Genomic DNA, 24,985 nt, shown 5'->3' with positions numbered 1-24,985 from the left:
TGTAGTATCTAAAGTCCAATCCTAGTCCTACTGCATCAGAATTTGCATTTAGTGAATTCTCAGGTGACTCCACCATTGTCTACTACTATCAGATTTTTTTTTCTATAATGCTAATATGATCATCATATTACCTAGCTTAACTACTCTGTGGTTCAATATTACCTAATGCACTGGCTCCAAAATGTCAGATACGGGTTGCTAGATGGGTAAGAACCACCTGGGGAAACACCCAAAGTCAGTCTATTAGGGAAGAGTCCAAGAATCTGATCTTTAAACAAGTTCTCCAGGTAATTCTATGCACACTGAGGTGTTGGAACCTCTGAGTTATAGGATGAAATACAAGCCTCTTAGGTTTTTAGGATACAGTCCTTGCCTCCCTTCTAGCCTTATGTCTTAAAAATCAGCTAGTCTTTTCAAACTCTAAATCCCCCTGGGCTACTCATTTCCCCTTGGTGCCATCAGAGTCACTTAGACATATCTCCATGAACAAGCACTTTCACTTTTAACTGTCTGTTTTCTCACTAGTTTTTGAACTTTCTAAAGCAAAGGAGAAAAGGAAAGATATAAGCATCTGAATGCAGAGTTCCAAAGAATAGCAGGGAGAGATAAGAAAGCCTTCCTCGGCGATCAATGCAAAGAAATAGAGGAAAACAGAACAGGAAAAACAAGAGATCTCTTCAAGAAAATTAGAGATTCCAAGGGAACATTTCATGCAAAGATGGGCTCGATTAAGGATAGAAATGGCATGGACCTAACAGAAGCAGAAGATATTAAGAAGAGGTGGCAAGAATACACAGAAGAACTGTACAAAAAAGATCTTCACAACCAAGATAATCATGATAATGTGATCACTGACCTAGAGCCAGACATCTTGGAATGTGAAGTCAAGTAGGCCTTAGAGAGCATCACTACGAACAAAGCTAGTGGAGGTGATGGAATTCCAGTTGAGCTATTTCAAATCTTGAAAGCCGATGCTGTGAAAGTGCTGCACTCAATATGCCAGCAAATCTGGAAAACTCAAGTGTGGCTACAGGACTGGAAAAGGTGAGTCTTCATTCCAATCCCAAAGAAAGGCAATGCCAAAGAATGCTCAAACTACCGCACAATTGCACTCATCTCACACGCTAGTAAAGTCATGCTCAAAATTCTCCAAGCCAGGTATCAGCAATATGTGAACCGTGAACTCCCAGATGTTCAAGCAGGTTTTAGAAAAGGCAGAGGCACCAGAGATCAAATTGCCAACATCCACTGGATCATGGAGAAAGCAAGAGAGTTCCAGAAAAACATCTATTTCTACTTCATTGACTATGCCAAAGCCTTTGACTGTGTGGATCACAATAAACTGTGGAACATTCTGAAAGAGATGGGAATACCAGACCACCTGACCTGCCTCTTGAGAAACCTGTATGCAGGTCAGGAAGCAACAGTCAGAACTGTACATGGAACAACAGACTGGTTCCAAAAGGAAAAGGAGTACGTCAAGGCTGTATATTGTCACCTTGCTTATTTAACTTATATGCAGAGTACATCATGAGGAACGCTGGGCTGGAAGAAGCATAAGCTGGAATCAAGATTGCTGGGAGAAATATCAATAACCTCAGATATGCAGATGACACTACCCTTATGGCAGAGAGTGAAGAGGAACTCAAAAGCCTCTTGATGAAAGTGAAAGAGGAGAGTCAAAAGGTTGGCTTGAAGCTCAACATTCAGAAAACAAAGATCATGGCATCTGGTCCTATCACTTCATGGGAAATAGATGGGGAAACAGTGTCAGACTTTATTTTTTTGGGGGTCCAAAATCACTGCAGATGCTGATTGCAGCCAGGAAATTAAAAGACACTTACTCCTTGGAAGTAAAGTTACGACCAACCTAGATAGTATATTAAAAAGCAGAGACATTACTTTGCCAACCAAGGTCCGTCTAGTCAAGGCTATGGTTTTTCCAGTGGTCATGTATGGATGTGAGAGTTGGACTGTGAAGAAAGCTGATCGCCGAAGAATTGATGCTTTTGAACTGTGGTGCTGGAGAAGACTCTTGAGAGTCCCTGGGACTGCAAGGAGATCCAACCAGTCCATTCTAAAGGAGATCAATCCTGGATTTTCATTGGAAGGTCTGATGCTAAAGCTGAAGCTGCAATACTTTGGCCACCTCATGCGACGAGTTGACTCACTGGAAAAGACTCTGATGCTGGGAAAGATTGGGGGCAGGAGGAGAAGGGGAAGACAGAGAATGAGATGGCTGAATGGCATCACTGACTCGATGGACATGAGTTTGAGTGAACTCCGGGAACTGGTGATGGACAGGGAGGCCTGGCGTGCTGTGATTCATGGGGTCGCAAAGAGTCGGATACGACTGAGCGACTGAAGTGAACTGAACTGAAAGCCTGGGCTATATCTTATTCATTTCTACATGTCTAATGTAAGGAGTTGGATGGGCTTCCCTGGTGGCTCAGTGGTAAAGAATCTGCCTGCCAAAACAGGAGACACAGGTTTGATCCCTGGGTCAGGAAGATCCCCTGGAGAAGAAATGGCAACCCAGTCCAGTATTCTTCCTGGGAAATTCCATGGACAGAGGAGCCTAGTAGGCTACATTCCATGGAGTTGCAGAGAGTTGTGACACGACTTAGTAACTAAACAACAATAGCAAGGAGCTGGATAAACACTGGTTGATTAAATGTGCTACTTTTGAGGCTTATTAAAAAAAAAAAATCTTGTGGCTCTCTCTCTCTCTTGTCTCTCTTTTTGGCACAGTTCTACAGACCTTCCCACTACAATCTTACATTTCCACTTTGGATATTATAATAAAGCTGGCAGTGGGCATGTACATGTAAGAACTATTTTAATAGCTGGAAAGTAACTTCATTCATAGACAATGACAGTGACCAGTGTCTTTGGTTTGTCAGAAACACAGCCTTTCGTCAAGTTTCAGCACATTTATAAGAAAGGAAAGAACATTTTCTTTATCTAATATATACAAAGCTACATCCCTTGTAAACAACACTCACAGAGCACTCTGCCTTAGTGGAAGAAATGCAGACAAAGATCAAAGAATTCCACACAGAGAGTCCAATGACTTGGCCAAAATCTAAGTTTATTCTTTGCTGGAGATCATGGAATGTCTTTTTTCAATAAAGTTAAAGTATATTTTTCAAGTGTTTGTTTGAAAGTATTTATTTATTCTTTCAAATGTTCTAAAAGTTATATTCTTCAGTTAATAACCATTTCTTGCTATTCTTAGACTGAAACATTTTGAGCAAGGGGAAGAATGGCATAAAATTAGGCTGAAAAAGAGAGCGGGGTCCAGATCATGTGGGGCCTTTATATCCTTTTAAAGTATAGAGTTTCCTAAGGGCAGTGGGAACCCACCAAAGGGTTTTAAACAAGGAAACAAGATGACACAATCTGCATTTAAAAAAGACAACTTTGACCAAAAAACCTGAAATACTGAGGTATAAGTCTAATATAGTATGTGCAAAATCTTTATGCAAAAAACTAAAAGACTGATTAAAGAGATCAAGGACCTAAATAAACAGAGAAATATATCCAGTTCTCTCAGTGCCGTTAAGATGTCAATTCTCCCCAAGTTGCTCTGCAGATTCAACATCAGTTCAGTTCAGTTCAGTCGCTCAGTCGTGTCCGACTCTTTGCAACCCCATGAATCACAGCACGCCAGGCCTCCCTGTCCATCACCAACTCCCGGATTTCACTCAAACTCATGTCCATCGGGTCGGTGATGCCATCCAACCATCTCATTCTCTGTCGTCCCCATCTCCTCCCGCCCCCAATCCTTCCTAGCATCAGACTCTTTTCCAGTGAGTCAACTCATCGCATGAGGTGGCCAAAGTATTGGAGTTTCAGCTTTAGCATCAGTCCTTCCAATGAACACCCAGGATTGATAAGTCCAACCAAAATCTGAGAGGATTTTTTGTAGAAATCATCAAGTTGATTCTAAAATGTACATAGGAAGGCCAAGAGACTAAAATACCCAGAAATAATTTCAGAAAAGAACAAAGTTGGAGGACTCATATTACCATATTTTAAGACTTTTAAGGTATAGTAATCCTGACAAGGTAGAACTGGCAAGAGGATAGAAATATGTATAGATGAGAGAAATGGGATAAACAAATTACAACCCATAGGGCAAATCTAGTCTATTGCATGTTTTTGTATGTTCATAAGCTAAAGATGTTTTTAAATTTTTTAAATGGTTGAAAAAAATTAAAAAGTATTATTTTGTGACAAGTCAAAATTATATGAAATTCAGATTTCAGTGCCCATAAATGAAGTTTTACTGGCACTTAGCCAGGTCGAATTGTTTGCATATTGTCTACCCTTATGGCAAAAAGTGAAGAGGAACTAAAGAGCCTCTTGATGAAAGTGAAAAAGGAGAGTGAAAAGCTGGCTTAAAACTCAACATTCAAATAAACAAAGATCATGGCATATCCCATCACTTCATGGCAAACAGATGGGGAAACAATGGAAACAGTGACAGACTTTATTTTCTTGGGCTTCAAAATCACTGCAGATAGTGACTGCAGCCATGAAATTAAAAGACCTTTGCTCCTTGGAAGAAAAGCTATGACCAACCTAGACAGCATATTAAAAAGCAAAGCATATTACTTTGCCAACAAATGCCCGTCTGGTCAAAGCTATGGTTTTTCCAGTAGTCACGTATGATATGAGACCTGGACAATAAAGAAAGCTGAGCACCAGAGAATTGGTGCTTTTGAACTGTGGCATTGGAGAAGACTCTTGAGAGTCCCTTGGACTTCAAGGAGATCAAATCAATCAATCCTAAAGGAAATCAGTCCTGAATATTCATTGGAAGAACTGATGCTGAAGCTTCAATATTTGGCCACCTGATGTGAAGAACTGACTCATTGGAAAAGACCCTGATGCCGGGAAAGATTGAAGGCAGAAGGAGAAGACGATGAGATGGTTGGATGGCATCACTGACTCGATGGCCATGAGTTTGAACAAGCTGTGGGAGTTGGTGATGGATAGGGAAGCCTGGCATGCTTCAGTCCATGAGGGTCACAAAGAGTCGGACATGATTGAGTGACTGAACTGAACTGAAGTGAAGGGGGCTTTTGTGCTACAATGGAGAACTGAGTAGTTATGACAGACCATGTTAACACCCTCATCACTTTGCAGTACTTTTCAACACTCCACAAATTTCATTTCCACTGCCACATGAATCACTTGTATGAAAAACATTTTCAAAGATAAAAATATGTGAAATTTCATTACAGATATGCATCAATAAATAAATATTTGTAATCAACTTTGATGACAGGAAACACTAATTCTGAACCCAAATGAAGCAAAATTAATCATTGTTGATCTTAGCACAAACTATTTATCCCTCTCCTAAAAAAGAATTCCATTCTTCTTATTAAGTAGAGCTGTCTTACAAAAAAAATCTATCCTCCATTTTTGCATTTTGAATTTTGTAATGAAAATTCATGGAAATGTATTTTCTTTCTTGTTATACAAGTGCCTACATAATAATATCTTGGTTTCTGCTTTTTCATGTGCAAAACCTAAAATATTTATGATTTGGTTCTTTATAGAAAAAGGTTGCTGATATAGATCAGAACAGACATAGAAGAGAACTGAGACCAGAAATAGATCCACACAAATATAGTTAATTGATTTTTGATAAAAATGAAAAGGATACCTTTCAACAAATGTGCTAGAAAAACTGGATATCCATAGGCAAAAAAATGAAACTTAATCCATAGGCACACCTCATACACAAAAATTAATTCAAAAGGGATCACAGATCTAAGTATAAAATGTAAAGCTACAGAACTTTTGAAAGAAAATACAGGAAAAATCCTTTGCAACTTTGGGATAAGAAGAGTTCTTAGATACAACACTAAATGCATGATCCATAGCGAAAAAACATAATATAATCTTTACTAAAATTGTTCTGACAAAGGTACTGATAAGAGAATGAAAAGACAAGCCACAGATAAGAAATTTTTTGCAATGTTCATATTTAACAAAGGACTTTGTATCCAGAATATACAAAGAACTTTCAAAATTCAAGAAAACAAATCCAATAAAATTAAATGCAAAAGATTTGAGCAGATACTCCACCAAAGGTAAATGGATTGCATATAAACATGGGAAAGATGTTAAATATCATTAGTCATACAGAAATACAAATTAAAACTACAGTAAGTACTGCCATACATCTATTGGAATAATTAAAATAAATTAAAACCAAAAACTGGGGTTAAGGAGGATGTGATATGGAGCAATTGAGATTCTTACCCAGTGCTAGTGGGAATGCTAATAGTTCAGTCACTTCAGAAAACAATTTGGCAGTTTCTTATAAAGTTAAACATAAACTTTCCAGTTAACCCAGTGATTACATTCCCAGGTATGAAAACTTGTGTTTACACTAAACACTGTATGCAAAGGTTGACAGGTAAAAACTGAAAACAATCCAAATATTGTATGGTGGTGGTTATATGCTTGCATGCATTTGTCACAACTCATAGAACTGTATACTTAAAAAAAAGGCATTTTACTATATATAAATCAAACCTCCATAAATCTGACTTAAAAAAATAAAAGACAGTTCTGGCTGCTGTATAGAGAATGGACTGGGGGAGAACAGTACAAGAGGCCAGGAGACTATTTAAAGGGCAGTTGTGGGCAAAATAAGATATGGCAAGGATCTGTATGAGGATGTAGCTTCAGGGAAAGTGGATAAAGGTATATGATGAAACCCTGGATTTTAGACATTGAGGTTTTAGGTTTTACGTATTCAAGTGATTTGTGGGGCCATTTATTGAGACTGATGATTTTGGAGGAGGTATAGCTTTTGGAGGCAAGATTACGAGTTCATATTTTGTTAGCCTGCATACTACAGAGCAAGCAGTTGAATTTAGAAGTCTGGGACACAAGGGAATTCTGCTGTTCTTGTCTGTTTGGGAACTACTTGCACAGGAATAGCTAGGCCAAAAAGAAAACAGAGTGAGCTCGGGAGGTAGCCTTGGTGGGTGAACCAGGGAGAGGAGGATAACCCCCAAAGTAAACTCAAAAATAGCAGCCCTAAGTGCAATGATATAGAAGCCAGATGAGATTTCATTGTGTGTACTTCAAATGCTGCTGAGAGGTAACAGAGAATGAGAACTCGAATGTGCCTACTGGACTTGGCACTGTGAGCTCACTGGTGATCTCAGCCCAGATTATTCTGGTGCAGTGGCAGGGATGGAAAGCAGACTGTGGTGAGTCGAAGAGAGATGACAGAGAGTAATTTTAGATAACTTTTTGGCAAACTTTAAGTGGGAGGCAGAAGAAAGAAAGACCTGGGAGTATGGGGGAGGGGGGTCTCGAAAGGATTTCCTTATTTTAAAATGGCAAAAACTAGATCATGTTGACTACAAATACTGGAAACAGACACAGGGGAGTGTGAGAGGCTGAAAAGAGAAAAAAAAAGTGGTAGATATTAATAATTACAAGCCTTAGAATGTTAAAATTGAGCAGGCCCTTAGTTCAATTCTTCTCTTTTATTGACACGGGAAACTGAAGCCCAGAAAAGGCCACACAAATGAATAAGAAAGACAGAGAACAGCAACTCAAGGCTATAGCTACCTATAGGATGTTCTGTTTTTAAATTACTTTTTTCTTTTGTTATATAAAATATTTGTTCTTTTCTTATGTATGCTCACTGTGAAAACTCAGAAAAGCATAAAGAAAATGAAATTATGCATAATCCTATTATTCAGAAGTGACTTCTATTAGCAGTTTGTGGAAGTTCCTTTTAGTTATCAAGAATCTTAAAAAAAAAAAAAAATTCCTGTCTACTTAGCCTATGTGGTACTGATGACAAAGAATAAGGCATCCCAGCCTAATATCTTGTTAACCAAGTTAAACCCACTGATGAAAGAGAGGGATTAAATTTTCTCTTTGTAAGTAGCAGAGTATATTTTCTTTTCCCAAGGCTGGTAGACAGATAGTAAAAATAATTCTCCATTTTGAGTGCACATAAGTTAATTCAGTCAAGAGATGCTGCTGAGTTGATTAGCAGCTATCACATTATCAACAGGATAGACAAATGAGATTCACCAGGAACACAATCAGCTTATGTCAGTGCTGTGTGCAATAGAAACCCATCAATAAAACTGAAGCCTTGGATTTGACATTCTTTTATAAGTTCTGTGTACATCTGTATTCAATCTTATAAAACCAAGGGATGAACCAAGCAAACACCTTTAGCAAGCACCAGATGGAGCTGCTGTCTAAGTCACAAAGCCTTAACTATGAAGGTTTCATTTTTCAACACTGATTATGTTTGGAGACAAAGATGTGCACTTAAAGACACTGTCAAAACTATTTAACTTATAACAGGCTCTTAGAAAGAGAAGCTACACCAGTTGTAGCTCTACCCAAAGAGCTGTCCTTGGGCTTTACTGCCTTTGTGAAATGACTTCCATGGCAATCAATAACTAGCAGCTTTGTCTGCTCAACACTGACACCTCCAAAATGGGAAACTCTAGCCACCAAAGTCATGCTTGAGAAATAAAAAATGTGTCTCCTGGGGCACTTAAGCAAGGATATATGACAGTCTACCCTGGTGTCTTCTATTTATTTGCCAAAACAGGTCAGCTATGGAGCATCAAATGGAACGTTGGATAAGGAAAAACTCATTGGCCTCCACATCTCTTATAATCCCAAAGCAAATCCTGCAGATGAAATGCTCAGTGAGAAAGGGTAATGGCTGAAGTTGCCCCTAGGAGCTAGTCAGGATTCCATGATCTAAAATCTGATTTCATATTTGACAGTTTTCAAGGCCAAAACCCTTTGGGCTATAGATGAAGCTGTTCACGGGTAGCTTATTTCACTTTCAGTCATGACAGCTTTTAAAGAATCTATTACTTTTTCTTACTCTCTCTACTGCTATACAGTCAATGACATAATTAGTTTGTTTCTAGTCCAACAGTTTCAAGCAGATTTGATACAAGACAGCCAAATCCACACAGGATCTCAAACTTGGAATAGACAGACCCACAGAAAGAGCCAGAGCTCCCCAAGCTAGACGCAATTTCCAAGTCAGTGAAGAAGGTGAGAGTGTGCTGGTGGTATATTAAATACCATAAGCAGAGTATTTCCTAAAGGCATCCAAGGAGAATCTGTTAATAAATGAGGATGGAGAATGGACTGCTCAGCTCCTTCCCCAATCCTGTGACTCCCAGAGCCCATTATCTCTCATCATAAAACCTGTCATACTGTCAAAGGGGCAGAATCAAGAATTCTCACAGTTTTACACGGGCTTTTAAGGATACTCTTCACTGAGAAACTATTGCTTATATGTCATCCAACACATTACTGTAGTCCAGCTCCAGGCTACTAAAGTAAAATTTACAAGCCAACATTCTCATTAGGCTTTTGTAATGGAACGAGTGGGGCACTTAAATAAAAAAGGAAAGGAAAATGTGACAACTATTCCCACGTCACTGTTTCCAACCTTTCCTCCTTCCACAGTGAAAAATGCTGACCGATACCTCAACCAGCTGCCAAACCCTTCAGTATATGACTACAAGGGTGGGGAGAGGAAGTGAAAGCAAAGCTGCAGGAAAAGGCTTTGTAGGAGATAAAACACAGCTTGAATTTGGCATATAAGTGGAAATCCCATGAATAAAAGGAACCTTCTTAATTTGAGATTTGACCAAAGGGGGGGAAAAAATCACAGTTCTTTGCTAATGATAAGAATAGGCAAGATCGTAAGACTTAAGGTTCTTCTGTCTAAAGAAGAAACCAAGATAAGACCTACTTACTTTAGAAAACTTAACTAAGAAGCTCTGCTGAAAGGAGGAAGACCACCCATTTCCAGTTGTCTTAACCACCAGTTTTTTTCTAACAATTTACTGTTCCTGTCACATGGTAGTCATCTCAGGATAAGAATTGTGCAACAGCAGATGCGTCACTGTAAAGAGGCACTGCTAAGGTCCTAACACATTTTTTCAGTTCAAACTCTTTGAACTGAAAAACTTTGAACAGTTAAATAATAATAATTAGTATTATTATTATAAATTAGGTTATAAGATTATAATTTCCAAAATGTTCACTGAACCCACTTCAGACCCCTGTGTAAGAAGGTAGGCATCAGAGAGCAAGTTAAAATGTTATCTAATAACAGTCAAGGACTCCATAGTATTTTTCAGTTTTACTCTACTCACAAATGATTCCCTCTGCTTGGAATGTATATTCTCTAATGCTGTTCCATTTGGCAACAGCCTGTTTACCCTTCAAGACCCAGTTCAGGATTTACCTGCGATGAAGCTTTACCTAACTCCCTAAATACCTTTATTATAAGACCATGTTATATTATATAGGTCCCTGGAAGTCAGGGCTGTGTCTTTTTCATCTCTATATCTCTTGGATTGCTTGGTTATAGCAGATACTAAATAAGTGCTTCCCGAATAAAAGCAATTTTAGCTAGCTTATGCTGGGTACCATTTAAAGCTCTTTACCCATGAAAACTCTTAATTCTCATAAAACTCTACGATGTGTATGGCCCCACTTTACTGATTAAGAAACTAAGGCTTGTCCAAGGCCACATAACTAACATGGCAGAGCCAGAATGGATGAACATATGCACATATAAATGGTAGAGTTCAGCTACCTATGGTATCTGGAGGCTGCTTTAAATGTAAACATGGTGGTGCCTGAAAAACAATTCACTCAGCAACAGCAGCACTGATTATCACAGTGGAATTCCACCTTGAGCAAAGCAGTGTTAGAAGTAGGCACACCCCCACCATCCCCAGCTCACTCCTGACATTGCAGGGTCCACGTACTCACGGCAGAGCAAGTTAGGAGTCAAACTAAGAGCCAAATAGCTACCTGGGCTGCCCCAAAGGTGGTGGTGTTTTTTGTTTTGTTTTTCTTTTTGTACTTCAGAATATTGGAGTGAATATTCTGAGGGAAATTAAGGATGCTCTTTCATCTAGACCAGCCTGAGTTAGGAACCATCCTTATTTGGAAGGGCCTATGAAGTGGCTGATTGAGAGCAATTGGTGAGTCGCTGTTAGAAGCACCTTACTGTATTCTTCTCCACTGCTGTCAACTGTCAAATGAAGAAAGCTAGACTGTAGACTAATTGAGATGTGAAAAGACAGGTGATCTCTGGTTTGAAAGAAGGGAATAAGAAAGAAGGGAAATGAGGAAGTGAAAGAGTCAAAGGTAAGAGAAAGAAGGAGGGCAGAAAGATGTTGGGAAGGAAAGAGACCCAAGAAAGAGCTGATTATTTTGAGAGAAATCCTACTTGAATGCTTACAGCAACATAATCAGGGGAAACGATAATGTCCTTTGTTATCATGCTTCACCATTTCTGGAGGCTTTATTCTTTATTGTCTTGCATGACTTGAAAATTTGGTAGGAGGCATTATTTTTCCAGTCAAACTAAAATTTACATTCCCAGTTACAGAACAGAGTAACAGTACATTCCATAAGACATTTATAACTTGAAATTCTAGAGAAAAAGTACTTCTAAATTAATGAAAGTCTGAGTTATACAATACTTGAAAGAAATATAAATTTATTGCTTTCAAAGAGTTATCATAGAGATATCATAATAAATTAGCTTAACAGTCTTTCCTGTTAGAAGTATTTGGAGGATTATTCTAATAAATACATAAGAAACCAGTCAATCCTAAAGAAAATCAACCCTGAATACTCATTGGAAGGACTGATGCTGAAGCTGAAGCTCCACCTGATGCAAACAGCCGACTCACTGGAAAACACTCTGATGCTGGGAAAGATTGAAGGCAGAAGGAGAAGAGGGTGGCAGAGGATGTGATGGTTGGATGGCATCACTGATTAAATGGATATGAACTTGGGCAAACTCCAGGAGATGGTGAGGGACAGGAAGGCCTGGCGTGTTACAGTCCATGGGGTTGCAGAGTCAGACACAACTTAGCAACTGAACAACAACATAAATAAATAATGGCTTAAAATACATTAAGAGTATCAACCTGGGATCCAGGATGTATTTTCAAGGGTCTGTGAGTACTCCAAAACAGCCCCTCTATTGAACTGAAACCAAAGTTTACAATCTAAAGTAAATATAGAATGGAACACTACAATGGCCACTTATTAACTAAGCACAGCATCATGATTTGTAACAGTATTGCAAATATACATATATATTTGTTTTTCTAACCTGAGCTTGTATCAAGCACACTACTTTCATTGTTAGGAATAATGAGAAAAGAAGAGGTTTACTTAATATGTAAATGATGCAGTTCCACTAAGTAAAGACCAAAATGACATCATGGTACAGTCACTGTACATTGTACCAGTCCTGAATTTTCAATATTCTGGAAAGAAGTGTGGCAGAAGAAGAGAGCCAATGGTAATGAAAGCTGCCAAAAAAATCAGTGGGGTTTCAGGCAGCTCCATATTCACATTGTGAGCAGCAATTGTTTCACCACAATATCATCTAATGTATAAAAATAGTGTTGCTAATTTGAATTTCATTAGGTTTACAGGTTTTTTCTTGGGGTACTTCACTTTTAAATTTGTTTTAGTTTATAGCTACATAAGAAATATAAGCATAAAGAATTTATACATAATTTTATATTTAAGTAAAATTATAATAATAATGTACATCAATACTAAAAGACTGTAGCTTTAAAATCAGTTAAAAGGAGCCTATAAATTACTGAAGTTTGAAAAGCAGTGCTTAAAAATAATATTCTGTCAGGTAATCATTCCTTTCCTGATCTCATTTACATTATTAATCTGCTAAGCATCTGTTAAAGGAGTATAATAATCACCTACCCCATAGAATTGTCGTTAAAATGAATTAAGTTAACATACAGGGATTGTACTGAATCTACAGATAGCTTTGGGTAGTAAGGACATTTTCACAATATTAATTCTTCTAATCCACAAACAGAATATTTTTCCAGTTGTGTCATCTTCAATTTCTTTCAACAAAATATTGTTTTCATTGTACAGATCTTTCACTTTCACTTGGTTAAAATTAATCCTAAGTATTTGATTGTCTTTGATACCATGATAAATGGGATTGTTTTATTTTTCAGATGTTTCATTGTGTGTAGAAACACAACTGATTTCAAAATAACAATTTAATCTCTTACCTTCTGATTCAATGTCCCTATTAAAATTCTAATGGCATTTTCTTTTTACAGAAAAAAAAAAAAAGATCCCTAAAATTTGTATGGAAACACAAAAAGACCCTGAGTAGCCAAAGCAATCCTGAGAAAGAAAATGGCGGAGGCATCATGTGTTTTGATATCAAAGTATACTGCAAAGCTATAGTAACTAAAATAGTAAAAACAGACATATAGACAAATGGAATAGAGAGCCCTGAAATGAGCCCAGGAATATATGGCCAATTAGTTTATGACAAAGGAGCCAAGAATAATATAATGGAGAAAGGACAGTCTCATCAATAGATAGTGCAGGGAAAACTGGATGGCCACATGCCAAAGAATGAAACTGGACCCCCATCTTCAGTTCAGTACAGTCGCTCAGTCGTGTCCGACTCTCTGAGACCCCATGAATCACAGCACGCCAGGCCTCCCTGTCCATCACCAACTCCCGGAGCTCACTCAAACTCATGTCCACAGAGTTGGTGATGCCATCCAGCCATCTCATTCTCTGTCGTCCCCTTCTCCTCCTGCCCCCAACCTTTCCTAGCATCAGAGTCTTTTCCAGCGAGTCAACTCGTCGCATGAGGTGGCTAAAGTATTGCAGTTTCAGCTTTAGCATCAGTCCTTCCAATGAACACCCAGGATTGATCTCCTTTAGAATGGACTGGTTGGATCTCCATACAGTCCAAGGGACTCTCAAGAGTCTTCTCCAGCACCACAGTTCAAAAGCATCAATTCTTCGGTGATCAGCTTTATTCACAGTCCAACTCTCACATCCATACATGACCACTGGAAAAACCATAGCCTTGACTAGACAGACCTTTGTTGGCAAAGTAATGTCTCTGCTTTTTAATATATTATCAAGGTTGGTCATAACTTTCCTTCCAAGGAGTAAGCATCTTTTAATTTCCTGGCTGCAATCAGCATCCGCAGTGATTTTGGACCCCCCAAAAATAAAATCTGACACTGTTTCCACTGTTTTTCCATCTATTTCCCATGAAGTGATGGGACCAGATGCCATGATCTTTGTTTTCAAGCATTTGTTTCAAAGGTTGAGCTTCAAGCCAACCTTTTCACTCTGCTCTTTCACTTTCATCAAGAGGCCTTTTAGTTCCTCTTCACTTTCTGCCATAAGGGTAGTATCATCTGCATATCTGAGGTTATTGATATTTCTCCCGGCAATCTTGATTCCATCTTGTGATTCTTCCAGCCCAGCGTTCCTCATGATGTACTCTGCATATAAGTTAAATAAGCAAGGTGACAATATACAGCCTTGACGTACTCCTTTTCCTATTTGGAACCAGTCTGTTGTTCCATGTCCAGTTCTGACTGTTGCTTCCTGACCTGCATACAGGTTTCTCAAGAGGCAGGTCAGGTGGTCTGGTATTCCCATCTCTTTCAGAATGTTCCACAGTTTACTGTGATCCACACAGTCAAAGGCTTTGGCATAGTCAATGAAGCAGAAATAGATGTTTTTCTGGAACTCTCTTAAACCATACACAAAAATCAATTCAAAATGGTTTAAAGACTTGAACATAAGACTTGAAACTGTTAAACCTCTAGAAGAAAACACAGGGGAAAAGCTCTTTGACACTGGTCTTGGGAACAATTTTTTGGATATGATATCAAAAGTACAAGCCACAAAAGCAAAAACTGACAAGTGGAACTACATCACACTAACAAGCTTCTATACAGCAAAAGAAATCAATAAAATGAAAAAAGAAGCTACATAATGGGAGAAAATATATGCACACAATATACTGGATAAGGGGTTAATGCATGTGTGTGTGCTAGGTCGCTTCAGTCATGTCCAACTCTTTGTGACCCTGTGGACTGTAGCCTGTTATGCTCCTCTGTCCAAGGGATTCTCCAGGTAAGAATACTGGAGTGGGTTGCCATGCCCTCCTCCAGAGGATCTTCCTGACCCAGGGGTCAAACCCATGTCTCCTGCATTGGTTCTTTACCCAGTTTACCCACTTTACCAGGTGGGTTTTTTCCCACTAGCGCCATCTGGGAAGCCCAAGGGGTTAATATCTAAATATATAAAGAACTCATTCAACTCAATAACAGAAAGATAAAAAATATGATATAAAAGTAGGCAGAAGAACTGAACAGACATTTTTCCAAGAAGACATCCAAATGACCAACCAGTATATGAAAAGATGCTCAACATCACTAGTCATCAGGAAATGTAAATCAAAACCACAGTGAAATATCATCTCACATCTCTTATGGCTATCTTTGAGAAGACAAGAGATAAAAGTATTGATGAGGATGTGGAAAAAAGGGAATTCCTGTGCACCACTGATGGGAAAATAAGTTGGTTAGGCTGCAATGCAAAAATAGTATGGAGGTTCCTCAAAATTTTAAAAAATAGGACTGCAAATATGATCCAGCAATTCCACTTCTTGGTTATACATCCAAAGGAAATGAAAACAATTTACTGAAAAGACACCTGTACCCTCACATTTACTCCAGCATTATTTACAGTAGACAAGAAATGGAAACAACTTACGAGACCATCAGTGGATGAACAGCCAAAGACGTTGTATATATATATATATATATATATATATATATATATATATATATATATATATATACACAACATCTTACTCAGCCATGAGAAGGAAGGAATCCTGCCATTTGTGACAACATGGGTAGACCTTGGTGTTATGCTAAGTGAGATAAGTCAGACAGGAAAGACAAGTACTATATCACTTACATGTACAATCTAAAAAAATCCCCAAAACCCCAATCTCATAGAAACAGAGTAAAATGGTGGTTGCTGCTGATGTTTAAGTCACTAAGTTTTGTCTGACTCTTTTGTGACCCTGTGGACTATAGCCTGCCAGGCTCTTCTATCCAAGGATTTCCCAGGTGAGAATACTGAAATGGGTTGCCATTTCCTTCTCCAGGGGATCTTCCTGACCCAGGGATGGAACCTGCATCTCCTGCATGGCAGGTGGATTTTTAAATTTTTACCACTGAACTAGCTGGGAAGCCCAAATGGTGGTTATCAGGGACTGAATGATAGGAGAATTGGGAGATGTAGTTATACTTAGAAGATGAATAAGTTTTGGGGGTTTAATTCAGAGCATACTGATTATAGTCAACAATACTGTATTACATACTTCAAAGTTGCTAAGAGACTAGGTCTTAAATGTTCTAGCACAAAAAAGAAATGATAATTATATGATGTGATAGTGGGGTGAGCTAATTCTATGGTATGCTATGGTGGTAATCATATTGTAATATATAAATGTATCAGATCTACACACTGCATACCTTAAATTTACACAATGTTAAATGTCAGTTCAGTTCAGTTCAGTTCAGTCGCTCAGTTGTGTCCGACTCTCTGCGACCCCATGAATCACAGCATGCCAGGCCTCCCTGTCTATCACTAACTCCCGGAGTTCACTCAAACTCATGTCCACAGAGTTGGTGATGCCACCCAGCCATGTGTCTCAAAAAAGACAAAATATGTAAAGTGCCTAACAGAGACTGATAAATAATAAGCATTTAATAAATATTAGTTCTTTCTTCCTTTATTAAATCTCTATATCCAATGGAGGATAGGAAGGGAAATGACCTCCTCCATACCTTCTACACATATTTGGACTGCATCTTGACATTCCAGGAAGAAACACTGGTAACTAAACTGGGAGGCTTAAAATATGGATGGTTTAGTTGAAAGTTTTGGCTATTTTGTAAACCTATCTACCATGTATTGTTTCTACGAGGAAAATGCACTCCAAGTTCTGAATCAACTGATTCGCAAAGAAATTTTAGCATGCTATTTTGGACCTGTGTTTTGCATTATTTTCAAGAGATGCTGTCAGATTCTTTCAGGAAGGAGTTGCCGAGCAATAGAGTAATACAATATTACTATGCTGTAAGAATTCAGGTGGATATGGAAAGGATATACTGATAAGAGGCAAGGTTGGAGGAAATGTGGTTGGTTCAACTTTCGTAATACCATACCAGGTAAGGCCCCATACTAATGCGGGCAGCTGGAATTAATGGGCAGGGGCTAATTTGAGAGGCCAAATAATCAGTACATATCAGCCAGCAGGACATTAGGAGAGAGGGACAGTGACTTAAGATGACTCTGGGGTCTCCCTAGATGAAGACCCAGGATGACTTTCACAGAGGCATACTGAAAAGTGTAGACAGTGAAGTTAGCAACAATTGTACTATTTCAGCTGTGGAAAATGAGAAAACTGATATTTGAATGAAAATAACAGCCTAAAGCCAAATAGTCCATATCTAAATTTTTTTCCATTAAAAATACTTTAATTGCTGTTTTCTTATATAAACCTTACTCTAAATGTTGAGTGCAAACAGTTTAGTAAGAGTAATACAAAAAATTCAGGATGCTGACATAGATGAGGGAAGGAAAGAGAAAGGCAAAGTGAAAATTTTCTGGTTACCTTTACTTTACCATAGATAAAAGGCAGAAAAATAAAACTTGGGCTGAGGAAGTGAAATGATGAGACCAGAGATGAATTATGAAGGATGTCAACTGTGGCCAGAGGATTGACATTGTCCAGGTGGGCATGAACATATGCCAGCGGGTTTCCTCCAGGGCTGGTCTCAAGAAAACAAGAAAAGCTTGGACTCTAGGGTGTTTGTTAGATGTTAAGATATATACTAAGAGGATCACAATCAGAAAGAAAAAAAGCTAAACTGCTCTCAAAAGTATTCTAGGTCTTCAGAAAAACATCTATTTCTGCTTCATTGACTATGCCAAAGCCTTTGACTGTGTGGATCACAATAAACTGTGGAACATTCTGAAAGAGATGGGAATCCCAGACCACCTGACCTGCCTCTTGAGAAACCTGTATGCAGGTCAGGAAGCAACAGTCAGAACTGGACATGGAACAACAGACTGGTTCCAAATAGGAAAAGGAGTACGTCAAGGCTGTATATTGTCACCTTGCTTATTTAACTTATATGCAGAGTACATCATGAGGAACACTGGGCTGGAAGAAGCACAAGCTGGAATCAAGATTGCTGGGAGAAATATCAATAATCTCAGATATGCAGATGACACTACCCTTATGGCAGAAAGTGAAGAGGAACTCAAAAGCCTCTTGATGAAAGTGAAAGAGGAGAGTGAAAAGGTTGGCTTGAAGCTCAACATTCAGAAAACAAAGATCATGGCATCTGGTCCCATCACTTCATGGGAAGTAGATGGAAAAACAGTGGAAACAGTGTCAGACTTTATTTTTTTGGGCTCCAAAATCACTGCAGATGCTGATTGCAGCCATGAAATTAAAAGACGCTTGCTCCTTGGAAGGAAAGTTATGACCAAACTTGATAATATATTAAAAAGCAGAGACATTACTTTGCCAACAAAGGTCCGTCTAGTCAAGGCTATGGTTTTTCCCGTGGTCATGTATGGATGTGAGAGTTGGACTGTGAAGAAAGTTGATCGCTGAAGAATTGATGCTTTTGAACTGTGGTGTTGGAGAAGACTCTTGAGAGTCCCTTGTACCGCCAGGAGATCCAACCAGTCCATTCTAAGGGAGATCAATCCTGGGTGTTCATTGGAAGGACTGATGCTAAAGCTGAAGCTGCAATACTTTGGCCACCTCATGCGACGAGTTGACTCACTGGAAAAGACTGTGATGCTGGGAAAGGTTGGGGGCGGGAGGAGAAGGGGACGACCGAGAGTGAGATGGCTGGATGGCATCACCGACTCTGTGGACATGAGTTTGAGTGAACTCCAGGATTTGGTGATGGACAGGGAGGCCTAGCGTGCTGTGATTCATGGGGTCGCGGAGAGTCGGACACGACTGAGCGACTGAACTGAACTGAACTGAACTGAAATCTCCTTATCAGTGAACACACATGCCTGTGGTGTGTGACATTGGACCACTACAGACAGCCAATGCTTCTCTGGATGTAAAGTGACAGGTAGGATGCCAGCCATTCCTAAACAGGTATTGGGCTCCTGGTCCTTGTGGCTGCCAGAGTATTGGGTAGCATTTCCATTCCTATCATAACAATCTACCAATCAACTGAACTTTCAGAGGTGCAAATGAACAAAGCTAAAGGCCTTTACTAATTAGATATAAATTTATACAAGTTGTCGAATTCCCTAGGCCTCCTGGCCTTTATCCTTTTTTTTTTTTAAATGAGAAATAACTTAATTCCTTATATTATGAAAGAAATCGGAAAATACTGATATTCAAACAAAACCCCAAACCAAAAATCTTACTATATACCCTTCCAGGTCTTTTTCCTGTATACAGATCACTTGTACATGTATTGACACACAGACACATTCAACACAATGGACATGATGTTTGATAACATGAATATCTTTAAAATTGTTTCTAAAATTTACTACCAATTCAAAATTATATAAATGCAAGTTTTAGTTAAAGTGCCAATTTAAATCATTTTTTTTTTTTTTGCCATGCCACACAGCTTGTGGGATCTTAGTTCCCTGACTAGGAATTGAACACCTGGGCCCACAGCAGTGACAGTATTTAAGTCCTAGCCACTGAACCACCAGTAAATTCCCCATTCAAACAAAATTAACAATGAAAGAAATGACTTGTAGTCACAGTCCTTGAAAGTGAAAGTTGCTCAGTTGTGTCCAGCTCTTTGCAACCCCATGGACTTGTATAGTCCATGGAATTCTCTAGACTAGAATATTGGAGTGAATAGCCTTTCCCTTCTCCAGGGGATCTTCCCAACCCAGGGATCGAACCCAGGTCTCACGCATTGCAGGTGGATTCTTTATCAGTCCTTCAACAACCTCAAACAATTAAAAATATTTCTCATGTATAATAAGAAACAACTCTTTTCTATGGACATAGTTAATCTGGCAAGATTATCTATTCAGGGCATAGTTGAAAACCAGACAAAAAGTAGGAAACAGCCTTCAGGTCTCACTTCTAGACTCTTCTGTTTGCACACAAATTTAACTTGATCAACTCAAGCCAGTATTTTTGTACAGAAATAATAATGAAGGCTCTACTTATGAGTGGTGAAGTATAACTATCTTTCTCACATTGCCTTTGATTTGTACACTTCCTATCCACTTTACTATGAATTCACTGAGATAACAATGTTAATTTATTTGAATGGAGATATGCATACCCCAATGCGCTTTCAAAAAGATGCCCCTTCCATTATCACTCTTTACAAAAGGCTTTCTTTCTAATCATCTCTTCTGTAACCCTGTCTATTCCCAAACATATAAGAGTGCAGTATCTTCCCAGAATCTCCACTTCTTATTCCTGTGCTCTCAAGTTTCAGACTTCAGCTTCCAACTATCTGTAAGATCACTCTAAACAAAATTAGTTGTCTTTCCTCCAAAATATGTTCCATCTTTTTCTGAACACTATAACAATTAATGGTATCACAACTTCCATAGGCATTTACGCTAGGTCAACTTGACTCCTCTCCTGGTCCTTCTCATATGATACGCAATCAATGCCAGGTTAAGGCCTGGATTTTATTCCTCTTTGAAATACTGAGATGGTATTCTGTTGTCTCCTAATTCCTCTGAAAAACAAATCTTTACCACTTTACCGATTTCTTCATAAAATCATGACTGGTTCTCAGATGTCTATACAAGCTATTTGAACTCTTTAGAGTATAATGCTCTTCTGTGATCAGATACTGTCTTACCCTTTAAAAAAATCATCTTCTACATGTCTACCATATAACAACTGTTCAAAAATTCTACAAAACTTTTTGTAGAGTTTGATGCTTCAGTCAGATGCCAACTCCCCGGTGAAGTTGTGGATCATCCTCTTAGAATCAACTGTTTCCTCCTCAAATTTCCCCTTCTATGCTATTTATGATTGTTTGAATACAACTTTCTCTCTCACTCATTGCATTTAGCTCCTTGAAGACAGGAGACATTTCTTACATAGTTTTGGTACTTTATATTTCTTGAACAGATGAATAAATGATGCTTTATTATCTGGTTTCAGAGATCAAGATAACTTATAAGGGGACAGAAGAATTCAGACAGAAGTGGCAAGTGGCAAGTGATTACTGACAGCAAAGGAGGAGGAAAAATAATAATAATACCCCCCCCAAATTTAAGAACTCAAACAGCATTTCAGTGTGTGGCAAACAAGCCCCTATATCCCTTAACAGCATCACCATATTTTCCAGAATAGCACTGTGATTGACACTGATAATAATTATAACAAGATATTAAGAAAATGTTAAACTATATTTGATATCCTATATTGAAAAAGGGAGGAAAACAGCCGAAGTTTAAAATATATTTTAGAAAGATTGTTATACAAATGGTTTTATTATTTACAAGTTTATTTATTCAATTATAAGATAAATACCTATTGTAGCAAACTTGGAGAATAAACAAAGATAGAAGAAAGGAAAAGCACCCCAAATCTTAGTTTTGTCATCATTGTTCAGTTGCTCAGTCATGTCTGATTCTTTGCGACCCCATGAACTGCAGCATGCCAGGCTTCTCTGTCCTTCACCATCTCCTGGACCTTACTCAAACTCATGTCCATTGAGTTGGTGATGCCATCCAACCATCTCATCGTCTGTCTTCCCCTTCTTTTCCTGCCCTCAATCTTTCCCAGCATCAGGGTCTTTTCCAATGAGTTAGTTCTTCACATCAGGTGGGGCAGAGTAGTGGAGCTTCAGATTCAGCATTAGTCCTTCCAGTGAATATTCAGGGTTGATTTCCTTTAGGATTGACTGGTTTGATCTCCTTGCATTCCAAATGTAGGTCACATAAGCACCAAATGATAATTGTAACTAAAAGCCCTTTAATGTTTAAAGAGCTCAAACTCACAGTTGTCCAGAAAAATTTGGCCAAGTAGAACTCATTATAGTTCTAGGACATAGAGAGCTTAGGTTTTATTGAATCACTACATAGTTATTCATCCAATGCTTTTGTTTTAATGCATAACTGAAGAATAATGGATGGGGAAGGGGTGAGGAAGTGGGGAACAATGACATTAAAAAAGGGGATAAAATGGAGAATGAGAGAGAGAGAAAGGGAACCCAAAATAAAGAAAAGGTGGGAGGGGGCTTCCTGCTGGCTCAGTGGTAAAGAATCCACCTGCGAATACAGGAGACACAGGTTCCATTTCTGAGCAACTAAGTGCCTCGGCGCAACTAAGCCCGTGTGCCACAACTATTCAGCCTGTGCTGTAGAGCCTGGGAGCCACTATTACTGACAGAGCTAATGTGCCACAACTATTGAAGCCCACACTCTAGAGCCTGTGCTTCACAACAAGAGAAGCCACCACAGTGAGAAACCTGCACGCTGCAACTAGAGAGTGGCTCCAGCTCTCAGCAACTAGAGAAAAGCCTGTGCAGCAATGAGGACCAAGTGCAGCCAAAAATAAACAGAAAAAGAAAGGTGGGAGGACAATCAAGAAAACTGTATGCCTGGAACACCAAAAAACAGAGAGAAAACAATAAACGAGCCAGACACATTCAGAAAAAAGAAAGGTGGGAGGACAATCAAGAAAACTGCATGCCTGGAACACCAAAAAACAGAAAACAATAAATGAGCAGACACATTCACAAAAAGAACAGATAGCTCTTCTTGAATTTCCCCTCTCTTGACTTCCTTTGTTCTAATTGACTTCAGGCTGATGTGTATACCCTTAGATGCATGCTGAATTCCAATGAAGTCTTCCTACACATATACTTTATACTAACACAATCCAGTTAAAAGGATTTTAATTGGTGTGCACCATTCCCTGCAATTTCAACATTTTAAAAATGAATAGACTCACTAAGTACCAGATGGTGACATGCACTAATTCATCAGGCCTATTCGATGAATGAGCATATTAAAATGAATGCACCTATTAGACATGTGTTGCTGATGCTCCATTCGGAGGATGCTTCCCCTTAAATGAGTTCACTTGGAAGGTGCAGATTTACTGCAACACTCACAAGCGTCTCCTGCAATTATTTGCAGCAGCAATACCATCATTCTTGCAGTTCCCTCTAGATCACTCGATATTTCATGCTAAGCAGCCTATGAGCCCTGCTATTCCTCTATAAACTATTTGACCTCTGTAGGCAAGAGTCAGCTAAATATTGGATCTACCATTTTTCTACTAAAGAGAAAATTTTATAAGCTTATCAGTGTCATTTGTTAAGTGGACAAACAGGTGAGAGATAGATCAAATGAAGCTCCTGAGCCAACTACCTTTCCCCCCAACTTGTCTGTGTGGTAGTGAAAAACACAGCATTGCTAGGTCAGGGAATAAAACAGTGCAAAGGAAAATCCTGCATGACATTCCCACGCTCTGGTTTTCGGTAAATATTGTTAGCACTGGAGAGAAAGACATAATCTATTGGGAGGTCTCAAAGTATGATTTGGTAAAATTTTTGTTAGAGAAAAAACTAAAAGCTATTTGTTTTCTTAATTCTTCTTACTCATCACTCTTTCCTTTTATATTATCTTGGATCACCACAATTCCAAATACCCAAAATCTTTCTAGATTTAGAGACAGAGACTAGTTTCTGATTTGCTGATGGCACTAAACCCTGAGAGGCTTCTCAGGTAAGGAAGCAGCAAAGCATAGAAAAAACCTAGATTTTGAAGAAAAAGAGGGTACTGTAACACACGTACGTCACATGGTACACAGCAAGCACTGACAAATGTTAGTTCTCTCCCCAAATAATAAATAGCAGGGAGAATTGTGGTTTGCTCATTAAAAAATCAACATGAAGGGAAACCTAAATGAAGAGAAGTCTAAATATGAATACATTTGGGGAATTTTGAGATTATGGTAGACAATGTGATCTTAGGGCATACCTTTAAAATTAAACATAATATACTTTACCTTATAAATAACCCTAGAAGACAGAATTTTGGGAAATCTGTATTTGTTTATGGTGTAGGGCAAGGTAATTGCTTAAAATCAGAATATTACCCCAAAGAATTCATGGGGAGGGTAAATCAAAAACAGAAACAACAAAATTTACAAGTAATAGACTACAAAAGCCTTCCTAATGGCAAAGACCATTTAAATTTTATTCCTTTCCCTGCCTAAAAGTGAGAAGTAGAAATAATTAATTATTCAAGCAGAATTTAATTAATTTAGACAAATTAAGAGTCCAAAATAACATGAACATTTTTATCAAGAGGTTTCTGTGCAATGATTCAGTAATTAAATCTTTTCTATTATTTTAATTAATAATTTTGGTAATTTCTATTAGTTTTCAAATTTTGGTTCTACTTTTCCCCCCTTAAATAGAAGAATATTTTGGTAGAGTATTCAGCAGATAAATAAGTTCTTAAGAGAACTTGAGAGTCTTGTGTTCTGAGACAAGACAAAACTGAAGAAGACAAGATATTAAAACCAATCACAATTCCTAGTCAAATACTTAGGAAATACGTTAGGAAAATCAGAATTCTGCCTAACTGGAGAGAAAGCAATGATTTATACCAACCTAGGTAGAAACTAAGATGACTTTTGGACAACTCCAAAAATCTATTGTTAAATTATGAAGAGCACAATTATCCCATAAATCAAATCCAAGCAAAAAGGCAGAAAACACAATGCTTCTTGAACATAGAGGTATGAATAGCTTAGTGTGAAACTACATGATAAAGGGCACAGCACCCACTTTCATTTTAGCTACCTCTAACTAGAAGACTGCATTAATATTTTTTATTTTCTTTTTTTCTGATTGTACTTTTTAATTGAAGGATAATTGTTTTACAGAATTTTGTTGTTTACTGTATACCTATGACTGCATTAATATTAAAGCTTAACTTGATTTGGAACAAAACCAGGTCTAAAGTAAATACCGAGTGTGACAAAATAAGTCAGTTACATAAAGGGAGCTGGTGTGGTTTCAGTGGTGGT

At 38.3% G+C, this 24,985-nt stretch overlaps 1 protein-coding gene across 28 annotated transcripts in view; it reads right to left on the bottom strand.

The window, feature by feature from the left end:
* The window catches only part of PEAK1 (pseudopodium enriched atypical kinase 1), a 337,872-nt gene that overhangs the window by 75,856 nt on the left and 237,031 nt on the right, over positions 1–24,985 (bottom strand). The gene's annotated exons all lie outside the window — the stretch shown is intronic.

This window comes from Moschus berezovskii, chromosome 21 (genome assembly GCF_049115385.1).
Source record: "Moschus berezovskii isolate FMDL1 chromosome 21, NW_MosBer_1.0, whole genome shotgun sequence".
NCBI lineage: Eukaryota > Metazoa > Chordata > Mammalia > Artiodactyla > Moschidae > Moschus > Moschus berezovskii.
This window is presented reverse-complemented; position numbering and strand designations above follow the sequence as displayed.